Source organism: Sardina pilchardus, chromosome 22, assembly GCF_963854185.1.
Source record: "Sardina pilchardus chromosome 22, fSarPil1.1, whole genome shotgun sequence".
In the NCBI taxonomy this organism is placed as follows: domain Eukaryota; kingdom Metazoa; phylum Chordata; class Actinopteri; order Clupeiformes; family Clupeidae; genus Sardina; species Sardina pilchardus.
Genome location: NC_085015.1, coordinates 14,762,550 through 14,778,313, shown reverse-complemented (window position 1 = coordinate 14,778,313; position 15,764 = coordinate 14,762,550). Strand labels below are relative to the sequence as shown.

At 40.2% G+C, this 15,764-nt stretch overlaps 1 protein-coding gene across 1 annotated transcript in view; it reads left to right on the top strand.

Moving 5' to 3' along the window:
* The window catches only part of si:ch211-152f22.4 (E3 SUMO-protein ligase ZBED1), a 119,207-nt gene that overhangs the window by 6,282 nt on the left and 97,161 nt on the right, over positions 1–15,764 (top strand). The window lies entirely within an intron of this gene.

Genomic DNA, 15,764 nt, shown 5'->3' with positions numbered 1-15,764 from the left:
ATTTCAACATTTCCCATTCATAATCATTTAGTAGTACTGGTTCTGTATTTCTGTTTAGGAAATGTATCAAGAAAACCTAATTTTACATTAAGCAAACTGTTACAGTAGTGTCCTGTGTAGTAACAGTTTTTTATGCAAGTTAAAAAAACAAAACCACATTAATACCATAATAACTGCCCATATGAATGAACTCATAGCTGAAGAAATTTTACAAAATCAATGTATAAACTAATAGTTGGGGAATTACAGTAATGTACATGTTGATACATTAATTAAGATACATTGTGAGTGACATCTGTAAAGCAGCTGGGTGGAGCTCCTTCCATACTCTCGTACGGTTCTATATGTTGGATTTGACAGGACCTTCAATCTCATAGGCAGTTTTGGGAGCTAGTGGCGCTGAGGCCTGACCTCTGATTGTTCGCTTGGCGTGATTTCCAAGCGTGCATCGATGCATCTTTTTTGGCCTCAGATATCCCATAATCCATTGCGCAGCGCAGTCAAGCTCCACATGTCATGCAAATCGTCAAGCAACACACAGTTTGTGCTGTCCAAATGTAGGTACGCATACTGAGGAGCAAGCTAACTGAGACGCTACTGGAAAGAACGGTACTATCCAGCGAGCGCCCTTGACTTTTGGACACGGCCATAGCCTCGTCTTAGGGGCGGGTTCCATGCGGGAAGTCATTAGATTGTAGAGTTTCGATTGGATGACCTGATCTGGCGAACAAGTCCCATTGAGATTGAGTATAACAGAGCATATCCCAAATACTTTGACGCTGTTATTTCAGCCAATCGAGACGTTCGTCGGAGTCAGTCAAAACAGCGCAAAGGAGTTTGGGGAAAAAAAAAAATGTTGGTGGGGACAATTTTGTCATCTCAAAATATTGATCGGGATAAATTCCTGATAGATTTCTGTGTTTTAGGTACACTGCTCAAAAAAATAAAGGGAACACTGGTTCATAGGAGTATAGCATCAAGTCAGTCACAATTGTGGGATATTGATCTGGACAGTTATGTAACAGAGGTGGTTGTGAATCAGGTTGACCCGCTTTGATGTCAACGAAATTTACTGCAGGTGTACTAGAGGGCCAGCTGTGAGACGACCCCCAAAACAGGAATGTTTTTACAGGTGGTGGCAACTGGTAATTTTTCCATCTTCATCCTTCTTGACTGATTTTTCACTAGTTTTGCATTTGGATAGGGTCAGTGTTACTACTGGTAGCATAAGCCAGTATCTGGAGCCTACAGAGGTTGCACAGGGTAATCCAACTCCTCCAGAATGGCACACCAATACTTGTCATTGTCAAAAAGATTGCTGTGTCTCCCATTGCAGTCTCAAGAGCATGGAAAAGATTCCAGGAGACAGGCAGTTGCTCTAGGAGAGCAGGGCAGAGTGGCAGAAGGTTGTTAACCCAATAGCAGGACCAGTATCTGCTCCTTTGTGCAGGGAGGAACAGTAGGAGTTTTGCTAGAGCCCTACAGATTGACCTCCAGCAGGCCGCTGGTGTGAATGTCTCAGACCACATTGTCAGAAACGGACTTTATGAGGTTGACCTGAGGGCCCGATAGCCTCTAGAGGGACCTGTGTTCACTGCCCTGTTCTGTGCATCCCTCCAAGGGTATGCCTGCCCAGACCATTACTGACACACCACCAAACCGGTCATGCTGAATGATGCTGAATGATGTTGCAGGCAGCATAACGTTCTCCACGACATCTCCAGACCCTTCAATGTCTGTCACATGTGCTCAGGGTGAACCTGCTCTCATCTGTGAAAAGTACAGGGCGCTAGTGTTAGACCTGCCAATATTGCATTCTATGGCAAATGTCAATTGAGCGCCACAGTGCTGGGCAGAGAGCACAGGTCCCTCTAGAGGCCATCGGGCCCTCAGGTCACCTTCATGAAGTCTGTTTCTGGCAGTTTGGCCAGAGACATTCACACCAGTGACCTGCTAGAGGTCATTCTGTAAGGCTCTAGTAGGGTTTCTACTGTTCCTCCTTGCACAAAGGAGCAGATACTGGTCCTGCTACTGGGTTAAGGATCTTCTAACACTCTCCTAGAGCAATTGCCTGTCTCCTGGAATCTCTTCCATGCTCTTGAGACTGCAGGGGGAGACACAGCAGTCATTTTGGCAATGGAACGTATTGGTGTGCCAATCTGAAGGAGTTGGACTACCCTGTGCAACCTCTGTAGGCTCCAGATACTGGCTTATGCTACCAGTGGTAACACTGACCTTATCCAAATGCAAAACTAGTGCCAAATCAGTCAAGAAGGATGAAGATGGAAAAATTACCATGTGCCACCACCTGTAAAAACATTCCTGTTTTGGGGGTCGTCTCACAGTTGGCCCTCTAGTACACCTGTAGAACATGTTGTTGACATCAAAGCAGGTCAACCTGATTCACAAACCACCTCTGTTACATAACTGGCCAAATCAATATCTCACAAGTGTGACTGACTTGATGCTATACTCCTATGAACCAGTGTTCCCTTTATTTTTTTGAGCAGTGTAGATAGTTGTGTGTGGTGTTTTGCAAAAAGTGTTTTCTTTCGCGAGCCAGTGGTGACACACAGTGGCCCTATTTTATGTTACGTATTCAAATAGCACCAACCATTAGCATAAGCTATCACCTTGTGCTCCCACGCCCATAGTGTATTTATGAGGGGTTGTGGGACTTGGATATTTGGCTCAGCTAAATGAGTCAATAGTCATCTCATGCGGGCTGTCCATGTTTATTTTTACGTACCCATATTGTAATGAAGGATCTAATTAGTTGCTTAACTTACAGTACATTTAGCAGACACTTTTTTTTTCCCCAAAGTGACTTACATATGTCAACTATATTACAGGGATATTTTCTTTATTGCTTAATTGTTCTCCTTTGTATAGTCAAGCATCTAAATGTATTCATTGTAACTTCATGAATAGTATGAATCATATGAATATCATATATGTATGCTATATGAAGTCATTTTTTAGATTGTGACATATTTATTGTATTTTGAAGTATTTGCTTTTCTGCTGCAATGGACATTGATGTGGGACGGTTTACACAGTTTACACTGGGAATTTTCTAAAAAGAAAAACATACTGAAATGATTTATTGCGATGTGTCTGCTATTTATTGTGAATAAATCAGATGCACTTTAGACGAGACCAACATCTAACATCCGTGTGGCATCTGTGAAAGATGTGAATTTATGTTTAAATTCATTTTAAAAGTAAAATGTTAAATTATTCTGGTTGTTATCTAATTTCATTTTGATGTTAGAGTGTAATTCAGTGTAGTTTATCTTAGTGTGATTATACTGTAGATGATTATGTTGTTAACATGATTGAACATAGGATGGTGTACAGAATGGAAAATGAGGAGTATCATGTTCACATTTTTAACTGGAAGACAAGACCTTTTGTAAAAACACGTGTCAGCCATACTGTAGGACTCCAATAGAGATTGAGGTTTCGTTTATTGGAAACGGGCCTATAACTTGTGTCATCTCCACTCTTTCTTCTTTAACCTGTATTACAGGAAGATAAGTTTCTTTTCTCGGTCGCCTTGCCTGGGACCTGTAACATCAGCAACAAAGAAATTAAACTAATGTGTTTTCATTATATTTACGCACTGCCTCCTCTCTAGGTGTGTTCCAGCAACACCTAAAAACACACCTGCTCTCAGAAGCCTTGACAGCTTCACTGTCTCTATGAACCTCACAGACAAAAGGCAGAGGAATGCATTCAGAGCACAGAACAGGAACTACATGATTTTGTTGTTTTTGTTGCTTTATGTTACAGAAATGCCAACACCCAAGGCAAACTGTACGTGTGTGTCAATGTCTAGATGTTTTTAATTCGATGAAAAGTGTAGCAGACTGCCTCAAAGTGTCCCCAGACTTCAGAGGGTTAAGTTGTGTGCAAAACACAATAGTGAATCATATCACTGCTGCTTCACTAAAGTTACCCATCAGGTGAAAGTTATATGAGGTGTATGAGGCACATTGCTCTTGACAGGAAATAAGATGACAACCTACCTTGCGCAGAAAACAGTAATGTTGTGAATCCCCATTCTGGTAACACTTTACTTGACGGAATCATTCATAACACATTCATAACAGCTGTCATGAACTGCACATGAAGCATTCATGACTGATTCATGAAACATAACTCAACATTCATACCAACACTTTCATGAATGTGGAAGACAAAACGACAAAAACTTGTCAAAATAAAAGTCCAACGGGAGATCACGTGACCCGTCCATGGCGTTGCACACGCACTGAGGGAGCTCCTGACATGTAGTCCTCTTTTCGAAATATATACCTATTTAAATCGACTATTTTGGTTTAATTTCGCCTGTTAAATCTCTTAAATGTCGACGGCGCGCAAGCAGTTGACTCTGACACCTTCCTCCTCATCACAAAAGAGAAAATCAAAGCACCCGGACAGTCGGGCTAATTCGGCTAATTCAGCTGGCTCAGCTAGCTCTAGCATGGCGGACCCTATGGCAAGACTGGAGGGTGTTCTGAAGTCTGAAATGTCAGCAATGAGGAGTGAGTTATCTTCTCACATGAAGACGGTGTGCTCCAAAATTGATTCACTGTTTGGCGAACAAAGGGAACATAAGACAATTTTACATGATCATGACCAGCGTCTGGACACCCTCGAGCAACAAATAGTTGAACTACAAGACCGTAGCAGACGCAACAATCTCCGCCTGATAGGTCTTCCTGAAGGCACGGAAAAAGATGATCCGGTGGGTTTTCTCAGACATTCTTTACCAGTCTGGTTTCCCTCTCTGGCGGACAAGGAAATCGAAATCGAAAGAGCCCACCGCATTTACTCAAACTTCCAGGCTAAAGCCAACAGTACGAAGAGACCCCGAGTGCTAATTTTCAAGCTCCTCCGGTACAACGACCGAGATGTCATCCTCCGTGAAGCTAGGATCAACGGGCCAGTTCGTCTGGAAGATGGAGTGAACCTCAGCTTCTTTCCTGACTATTCATCCACCACTGCAAAGAAGCGGAGCGCCTTCACGGCTGTGAAGAAGGAGTTAAAAGGAAAGAGATGCCAGATCTTTCTTCAGTATCCGGCCATGCTTAAAGTTACGCTGAACGGAGGTGAGACTAAGCTGTTCCAGACAGTGGAGGAGGCTCAACTATTCTGCGATTCACTGCCTGACGCGCAACCCACAGGTATTGATATGGACTGATGATGATACTGCAGCTGTAGCTTAGCCTATGGCTTCCCAAGAGAGACATTGTAAGACTTAATAATTCGTCTTTATCTTTACATGGTCTCATTAACGGTCCTGATATGTTAGACATTGAGATAGGCTGCATAGGCTACTCTACTAATTCATGTTTGTAGATTGGCATAGCGTTTTCAACTGAACAAGTATTGTTTTTCTTGTGTGTTTTGGAGGAGCAGGCGAATTTCATTTAATAATATCTTTAAATGTTATGTGTACATACAGTATACCTAATAGTTCATGTTTGATAGGCTTTTACTTTGTTTTATGCATCAGATAAGGACTTGTGTCGGCACCTACAGTGTGCAAACCATTGCTGATGTCACGGATTGATAAAAGGGAATATGGCAGACATGGGCTCGTTCTATGCCTAGTCTGCAATAGGGTGAGGGAACCTGTTCTCTATGGATCTCTGTTCTTTGATCCTGGGGTGGGTGGGGGGTGGGACATTGGTAAACATCTTGAAATATATTTAGGCCTTATTTTTGCTTTATCTTTTTCATCAACCCAAGTATTTGATAGTTATGACTGACTTAAACATTTTGAGTTGGAACGTCAATGGTTTGAATGGGCAACATAAACGTGTATGCTTCCTAGAGTTGTTGAAAAGGAGAAAGATAGACCCAGCTTTGATCCAGGAAAGTCATCTTAGAAAAGAAGATGTCCATAGATGCAACAATACATTTTATAAAGTCATATCATCTTCAAGCGCAAATGATAAAACTAAGGGTGTCATTATATTACAACGGAGGACTTTGTGCATTGATATTATTGAGCAGGATAGTGATACAGATGGTAGAATTACTCATGTAAAGGCCTTGGTTGAAAATAGGAAGTTGGCTCTTCTCTCTGTTTATGCTCCATCAACATATGACCCTAATTTCTTTTCTAAACTGACCAGCTACCTTCTTAATATGACCGACTGTGAGGTTTTGATGGGGGCTGATATGAATGCAGTGATGTCACATGATCTGGATAGGTCAGGAGTGAGTGAAACCCACTCACAGGCTATTTCTACTGATAAACTTAGATGTTGTATCTCCTCAATGTCTTTGGTAGACTCGTGGCGTTTAATTAATCCTTCTGCAAGAGCATATACATTTTTTTCGTCTAGGCACAAATCCTATTCTAGGATTGACTTTTTATTTATTTCTTGCTCTCTTTCCTCATCATGCTCTAGCTCGGACATTTGTCCCATGTCTTTATCTGACCACAGTTGTAATGTCATGAAGCTTTCGCTAGTTAATAGACCTCCACGTGCTACACGTTTGCGGTTTAATACAACACTACTTTATAATGAATATTTTTGTAATTCATTTAAAGCCAATCTTTTGGAGTTTATTGACATCAATCAAGGCTCAGTAGATGATCCCCGCATTCTTTGGGATGCAGTCAAGGGCTTCATCCGTAGCTTCTCTATTTCTTTTTCATCGCATCTTCGAAAGTCCAGATTGCAGAAAATATCTGATCTTGAATCCCAGCTTGCATCATTAGACGCATCCAATCAATCTTCCTTTTCTGTCCAAACAACCACTAGAATCAGTGTTTTAAAGACTGAATTAAATCAGTTACTGAGAGCTAAAGCAGAGTTTCTCATTCAAAGAACCAGGCAAAATTATTATTTCAATGGGAGTAGGCCAAGTCATCTCCTAGCTTTACAACTGCGCAATAACGAAAAGTGTGCTAATATTCCTGCCATAAAGCTAACTTCTGGTGAGGTCACTACTGACCCAAAGAGCATTAATGACACCTTTCTTTCTTTCTATTCTAGTCTATATACATCTGAATCTACCGGCAACAATGCCACATTCTCTTCCTTTTTTAGCTCCCTTAATCTACCTAATTTATCTAATTCTGAATCAGCGTCCTTAGCCAAAACAATAACTCTTCAAGAACTAAAAGAATCACTGAAATACATGAACAAGGGTAAATCTCCAGGTATGGATGGAATTCCAGCTGAATTATACGCCACTTTCTGGACAGAGCTTGGTCCTCTCTTATTAGACATGATAAATTACTCAATTAAACATGGATCCTTTAGACAAGACATTAATACTTCTATCATTTCCCTACTTTTGAAAAAAGATAAGGACCCGACCTCATGCTCTAGCTACCGTCCAATTTCTCTCCTTGGAACAGACGTTAAACTGTATGCCAAAGTATTGTCGCGACGCTTAGAATCTGTTATGACCAAGTTGGTCCATGAAGACCAGACTGGTTTTATTAAAACACGTTCAGCATCTGACAATCTCCGACGTCTTTTGCATATAATATACTCTGCTGAGCAGACAAATGCTCCCTGTGGCGTTTTCTCTTTGGACGCCATGAAGGCCTTCGATCGCCTTGAGTTTGATTATCTTTGGTCTGTTCTGGAGCATATGGGTTTAGGCCCTGACTTTATTGATATGGTCAAGGTATTATATAGTAATCCAAAAGCAATAGTGTTAACTGGACAGTTATGTTCTAAGTCTTTTTCCCTTGGGAGGGGTACACGTCAAGGCTGCCCGCTCTCCCCATTATTGTTTGCTTTGTCCTTAGAACCATTAGCTCAGGCTATTCGGCAATCAGAGCATATTTCTCCCGTCAGTATAGGAAATACGTGTCATCACATCTCTCTGTATGCTGATGACATTCTGTTATTTGTAAACAAGCCTGTCTCATCAGTACCTCATATTCTATCTTTGTTCGACCATTTCAGTGATCTTTCAGGTTATAAGATAAATTGGAGCAAATCATGTTTTCTACCCCTTAACTTTGACCCTAGCTCTTTGCCGCTTCCTAGCACTGCACCAGTTGTCACCTCTTTCAAATATTTAGGCATCGACATATATCCTTCGTTACATAATATCACAAGCAAAAACTTTTAAAAAATCCTTTCTGATGTGAGTACAGATCTGTCAAACTGGTCACATTTACCTAAGTCATTATACGCCCGGATCTCTGTAGTTAAGATGAATGTTCTTCCCCGTGTGAATTTTTACAGTGCCATGATACCTTTACCGCCCCCTATTCATTTTTGGGACCAACTTAACTCCATCCTCAGGAAATATATCTGGAATGGGAAACGTGCAAGGATCAAGCTGTCCACTATACAACGCAGTAGGCTAGACGGAGGTCTCTCCTTTCCTGACTTTAAGCTCTATGCCCAGTCATTTGTATTACGCCCATTATCAGCCTGGTTTGACTCAAATACCAAGGTGGCGTGGAGAGCTATAGAAGAGTCCATTGTAGCTCCTTACAACTTAAAGGATTTGGTTTTCTGTAAAATTTCTACTCGGCAATGCACCCTCCGTTTTGGCCCCATTATAACCTATTTATTAACCACCTGGAAGGCATTAGAAAGACAAATAGGATCCACACCAAAATGGCATCTTTACTTCCCACTTTTCAATAATAACAATTTTTTGTCTGGGAATGTTCCATTTAGATGCCCCCAGTGGACAGATTGCAATATTACGATTCTTGGGGACCTTTTTGATGACAAGGGCTTAAGGTCATTTCAAGATATAAAGGCTCAGTACAATATACCTGCCTCCTCATTCTATATGTATCTGCGGATCAGATCAGCTCTCAGTGCCCTTGGGGTTCCTCTCCACACAAAATTACCAGTGCACCCTATTCGTAATTTTATATACCTCAATAATTGTATCCCTATGTCTGTTTCCTCTATTTACTCATCTCTTCTAAAAAGCTTATACAGACCTCTTGGAGTAATGGCAGTTTGGTCAAAAGATTTGGAATGTGACGTAAAAGATACTTTCGCTGATCAGACATGGGACACTATCACTATGTCTTCTAAAAACCCAAATCATCAGATGATTCATTGGAAACTGGCACATAGAGTATATCTGACACCATTGAAACGATTTCATATGCGCCTTTCTACTTCTCCTAATTGCAATTTATGTTCAGACGGGGTACCAGGGACTTTTCTACATTTTTTCTGGGATTGTTCAGCCTTGGTGTTATTCTGGCAACGGCTAGCTAATGACATATCAATCCTGATAGATGCAGATGTTGTTTTAACACCTAGCCTGTTTTTTCTGAACGACTTTTCAAACCTCTCATTGACACTCTTTCAGAGAAACCTGCTTCTGGCTACTTTTACAGCAGCTAAGAAACTGTTAGTAAGTCGCTGGAACCCCCCACATTCTATGTGTAGACGGCTATGGGCTCTCAGTTTACTTGATATTATTTCCATGGAGCTTTCAACTGCCCGTATACATGGTGCTAGATCGCAAACTTTGATGAGGTGGAATTCAGCTTTTCATCAGGTTAAAACATTCATTGTTGATACTCATGTCTAATATGGCTTATTATTATTGTTAATTTATTTATTTTATTTCCATTACTTTATTTTATTACTGTTTGCAAAATATGCTACGTCTTATTTTTGTCTTGGGCAACAATGTGTACATTTATGCAATTGTATATTTCTTGTATATTGATATACATTTCTGTTTACATAATCCTGATTCAATCAGATGTTTACCACAGGGCTGGTTCTTGGGTGGGTATGGGAGGGGTGGGTGGGAAGGGGGGGAGGGTTTCTATGCCTTTGTATTTGATGTAACTGATTTGTGCATTATTACAAAATAAAAACAATTGATCACAAAAAAAAAATAAAAGTCCAACAATCTAGTAATCCATAGAGGGTATTACTGTATGAATCCTCTCCAGCGTTTGTAAACATCTCATGAATATTTTATGAAGTCCACTTTAAATGTCACTTTACTATACGAGTTGTGAAGTATTCATCATACTGGGAAGTGAACTACTGACCATCTGTGGACCTCTGAATGGTTCGACATTCCTGTTTTATATATCTATACAGTACATACACATCATTGGTGTAGACAATTATGCATTCTTCGGAGGTTACTATCATAAAATAAACAGACAAACAAAAAACTAAATTCTCCTGGACACTGGACTGGCTAAAACAAAAAAAGACATCAATGCTTTTTGACGTTTTGTCTTCCACATTCATGAAAGGGTTGGTATGAATGTTGAGTCATGTTTCCTGAAACAGTCATGAATGCCTCATGTGCAGTTCATGACAGCTTTTATGAATGTGTTATGAACGTACCCGTCAAGTAAAGTGTTACCCATATTCTTAACTGTTCTTGGGAAAGGTTGAACTTCATGCCTCAGCAATCTTATGAAGATTTTACAGTGAGTGCTTGCATGTTATTCCAGGCCTTTGTCAAATGCAAATATGTGACCCTGTAAAGCGGAACCAGTCGTTTCGGTAAAATTTATTAAATTCAGTTATTGTGCTCACGTGAACGGCCATAAACTAAGCTTTCCAACGATATGTATATCGAGGGTATTACACAAACTATCGCTAAGATAACCGCATCCAAACTTGACATGGTTCTCCTGTCACGATATGCCAGAAGAGGAGAAATCACCCTTTTAAGCGGCGCGTGCACAACGGGAATGACAGCAAATGTGTTGAATCTTCGCTGGGTTTAACAGTCAAAACGTATGTTTTTCGTGAAATGCGTTCACGATATGAAACTGTAGACTGTATACAGTCGAATTATGCGAAAACGTGAAATTCAACATTTTAACCCGGAAGTTTGTTATTGTTGATTTTCTCAAAATAACGTTGTGCGCAAGACGACTGATTTCGCTGTGAATGGTCACATATCTGGTATAAGACCACAATCTGTGTGTAAGTCCAGATACTTGGACGATATAACAGTCTGCACGCAAGCCGAAATATTTGTGTGAGATAGCACGCAGTCTGTATACACGCTGAGATAATAATCCACTTCCAGGTGTTTTAGATTCATATCAATTGAAGAATGATATTCTTCTTTTGTTGATTGATTTTCTTTTTCTTTGTTTGTTTGTTCTTTAATCTGAGTGCCAAACTGTCAGATATTCAGAAAGGCAGCAACAAGTGAGCGAGTTGTGGGCCGGGAAGACTATACATCAACAGTCACCAGCTACATCAGCAAATGCTTCGAGGATGTTACTGTCACCAGAACAATCACCATTCATCACAACCAGAAAACCTGGCTGAATGCAAAGGTCCCTTCACCACTGAAAGCACGGAACAAAGCATTCAGATCGGAAGATGCGACCGTACCCAGGGCAGTGAGAAGGGAACTGATGGCAGGAATTAAGAGGGCAAAGAAAAGGTACGTTTTCAAAATCCAGGGTCATTTTTCCTCCAACAACTCTTGGAACATGTTGAGAGGCAATGGCACCTCTGGTTATGGCAACAAAAAGACTGACCCGTCCCTACCTAATGACCTAAATACCTTCTACGCCCCATTATGTAGAATCACAGACCCTTCCCACATTCAGACTCATCCATCCACCAGAGCCACCCTTCACAGTGACAGCAACAGAGGTGAGAAAGTCCCTGTAGATTAACACCCAAAAAAGCTGCAGGACTAGACAAGATGGGAGAAAGAGACGGGTGGGGGATGAGGGACGACTGACTGTGGATCTTAATGGAACTCAGGTGTTTATGGGAACTTGGACCCGTGTGTAGTCAGGATGCTACAGCTTAAGTCCTCCAAACTTTTTTTAAAGATTAATTATTCAAATATGAAATCATGACATCATGAATATGCGACCAGATAATTCGGTTTTAAGTATGCTATCTTTTGATGTTTAGCTAATGTTGTGGCTGACCATGTTCCATATACACAAAGTTGATGAGAATAATCCTGAAAACTACCCTTTTATTTGAAATGATCTGGCACACTGACCCTCTCTCTCTCTCTCTCTCTCTCTCTCTCTCTCTCTCTCTCTCACACACACACATCAGACCTACAGTGTCGGCGATCTAGTGTCAGTTCCAATGAATGGCTGGTTGGAAGCAAGGGAACGTGCTTTGTCAATTTTTTCTATTAAGTTGGCTAAACTGGTGTTTGGAAAGAAAGTCCTTGCTGTGTCCTGCCTGCCTGATGACAATATTGAAGGAAGAACACCTCTGGATGAAGACAAATTGCAAGCTATAATACGTACGTAGTCTAACTGAGTTTCATGTTGGCTACTTAGCTTCTGTGAGTCTTTATAACAGCAGGATCACATGGGGAAACATCATACAAATAATACAAATTCCATACTGCTAATTGTTATATAGCTTCTCAAAATATAATTGGTTCATAAAGCATTTCCCATATGGTTTGAAACAGAGGGAAATGTTATACAGTGAAGAAGTTTTGTGGCTTAATCTCGTATCTCTTCTGTTAACAGGTGAAGTTTGTCGGCAGTTTGAGGATGCAACAGAGAGTGACGTCAGAGCGGCGATCAAAGTCAAGTGTCATAATGAGCATTACAGAGGAAGGGGAGGAGCCAGAGCCAATAAAGCAAACTGAGGCTGTAGGGGGGGGCATTAGCCTCGGCCAGTTAGCTTCCACCATATTTAAATATGGTGTCCAACATGTGCTTACTTCGGCCCACCTTTGCCCAATCAAGCTATTTAGGTACCACATCATTGGTGGACACAAATGTATGTTGTCTATATGGATTGGTGGATGAGTTGAGAATGTTCTGCTGGGAGGATCAGCAATCAAACATAATTTGATAGGTTTATTGACATTCTTTAAAATGAGCATTATTATGCATCATTTTTCAACTGTAATAAAAAACACCCCAATGAACTCAATCAAGTATGTCTCTTCTTTAGGAATGGTGTTAAAGGTCCACTGTGTATCGTTTCAGTTGTTTGTTAACAAAATCAACATTTCCCATTCATAATCATTTAGTAGTAGTGGTTCTGTATTTCTGTTTAGGAAATGTATCAAAAGAACTAACTTTACATTAAGCAAACTGTTACAGTAGTGTCCTGTGTAGTAACAGTGTTTTATGCAAGTTAAAAAAAACAAAACCACATTAATACCATAATAACTGCCCATATGAATGAACTCATAGCTGAAGAAATTTTACAAAATCAATGTATAAACTAATAGTTGGGGAATTACAGTAATGTACATGTTGAGACATTAGTTAAGATACATTGTGAGTGACATCTGTAAAGTAGCTGGGTGGAGCTCCTTCCATACTTTCGTACGGTTCTATATGTTGGATGTGACAGGACCTTCAATCTCACAGGTAGTTTTGGGAGCTAGTGGCGCTGAGGCCTGACCTCTCATCCCTCTGCATGCACAGCTCTGTGTGTGTATGGATGCGGTCCCACTGAGTGATAGGTTGCATTTCCTGCGAAAGGGAACATCTGGGTTGTAAGACAGGTTCCCTGAGTAGGGACCAGATCTATTACTAAGGGGACACTGTATCTCTGCGGAGGTGCTCAGCAAGAGGAAGATGGATGTACGTCAGTGGGTTTCAAAGCCTCGCCTTAGGGGCGGGCTCTGCATGGGCTGACGCATCCATCAGCCATTCGTTGTGATTTTAGTTTCAATTGGATAACCTGATCTTGTGATCATGTCCCATGTCCCATGTCCCTACTCAGGGAACCGGTGTTGCATATGTAACCCAGACATTTCTTCCTATCAGTTTCATTGGTATAAATATTTGCTTTTGAGACATCAATGAAGCATGTTGAGCAAGATACGTGTTTTTGCATGTAATCCATATGTGGTGCAGTTTGCTCTAATTGTTTTGAGATATTAGGGGTTTTGGGACTCGGATATTTGGCTCGGCTAAATGAGTAAATTATACTGATATTATTTATTACGATTTACAGGTTTCTGCTATTGTGAATAAATCAGATGCACTCTAGACAAGACCTAACATCTAACATCCGTGTGGCATCTGTCAAAGATGTGAATTTATGTTTAATAATTCATTTGAGTAATTATTAAGTAAAATGTTAAAGAATTCTGGTTGTTTTCTAATTTAATTTTGAAGTTAGAATGTAATTCAGTGTAGTTTAAACTTAGCGAGATTACACTGTAGATGATATGTTGTTATTTTGATTGAACATACGGTAGGATGGTGCACAGCATGGAAAGTGAGGAGTTCCACGTTTTTTTTTTCTTGCCGTGTTGGTATTTGTTACAATAAATATTCGAGAAAACTAACTGGAGGAAAAGACCTTCTGTAAAAACACGTGTCAGCCATAGGACTCCAATTGAGATTGAGGTTTCGTTTATTGGAAACAGACTTACAACCTGTGTCAGCTCATATCGTTCTTCTTGAACCTGTATTACAGGAATACACATTTCTTTCCTTGGTCGCCTTGCCTGGGACCTGTAACGTCAGCAATAAAGAAATTAATCTGCTGTGTTTTATTATATTTACGTACTGACTCCTCCCTAGGTGTGTTCAAACAACACCTAAAGACACACCTGTTCTCTGGAGCCTCTGATCCCCATTACCTACGCATCCACTTTGTCAATCAATCTTGAGCATCCTGAATGGCGCTATATATAAGCATTCAGTTTTTTTATGTTTGTTTTTTTTTATTTTTATGACTTTTATGTTTTTATGTCATATTGTTTTATGTCTCAGAAATGCCAACACCCAAGGTGAACTGTAAATATGTGTGTGTGGATTAGTTAGAACAAAGAATTGCATCCTATTCAAGCCACTGAGTCTCTGAGATGGAACAAAATCCTATATTTTTGCAGTTGTATAACCTTGCATGTAAATGCCTTGTTAGCATTGGCATGGTGTATTGGTCAGCTATTTGTTTTAATTTTATTTTTAAATGTATTCTTTAATCAGCTATTTCAAACATGTGTTTGGTCTCTGTCCAACTACATGTGATGGTTGATGTATTTTTTGCTTGTGTGCTGCAAAATACTGTATTCAAAACAGCAAATATTTTGGATAAAAATATATTTCTGATTTCAATATTGCTTACATATTTACTGAGTGTATTTATATCAATTTGTTACTGTAGATTACTTTCACTCTTATACACATAGAAGCTTATGAAAGACAGAAAAGCTTAGGTTAAGACCATCAGTGATACATGATATATCCAAAACTGTAATATTATGACAAGTGTTTACAATGTGAGGCAAATGCTTGCATTTGAGATGTGTTTGCAATGTTTTGAATGTAATGTTTCATTTTGCAGGAGATATAAGATATCTTGAGTAAGCAATAATTGGATTTGTGTATAAAGACATAGCTTGGGGTACCCTGGGTGTTCCCATCCTGCCTTGCGCGGTGAGAAGTGGTAGGCGTTAGCCAGGCTAAGCTTGGGGGGCACTGTGGCACAACAGACTACAGCGTTCATACCAGGTCCAGGTCCGAGTGCCCACGGGGACCCAGGCGCAAATCCAACCTGCAGTAATTTCCAGATCCCAGCCCTCTCTCTCGCCTGTTTACTTCCTGTCTCACTCTTCACTGTCCTATACAGTATATGAGTAAAGACCAAAGACACAGAGCTTTAACCCTTAGATGCATAAGTGGGGTCAAAAATGACCCCAGAGGTTGTTTTCTTGCAGTATCTTCTTAATTTGACATTTTTTTTAATTTAACCTTCCATGTATTCCTCAAATAGGTTGTCTTTGACATGAGGCCATTTGGATTTGTGTCTAATTATGATATTTTTAAAGTAATTTCATGTTTTGTATCA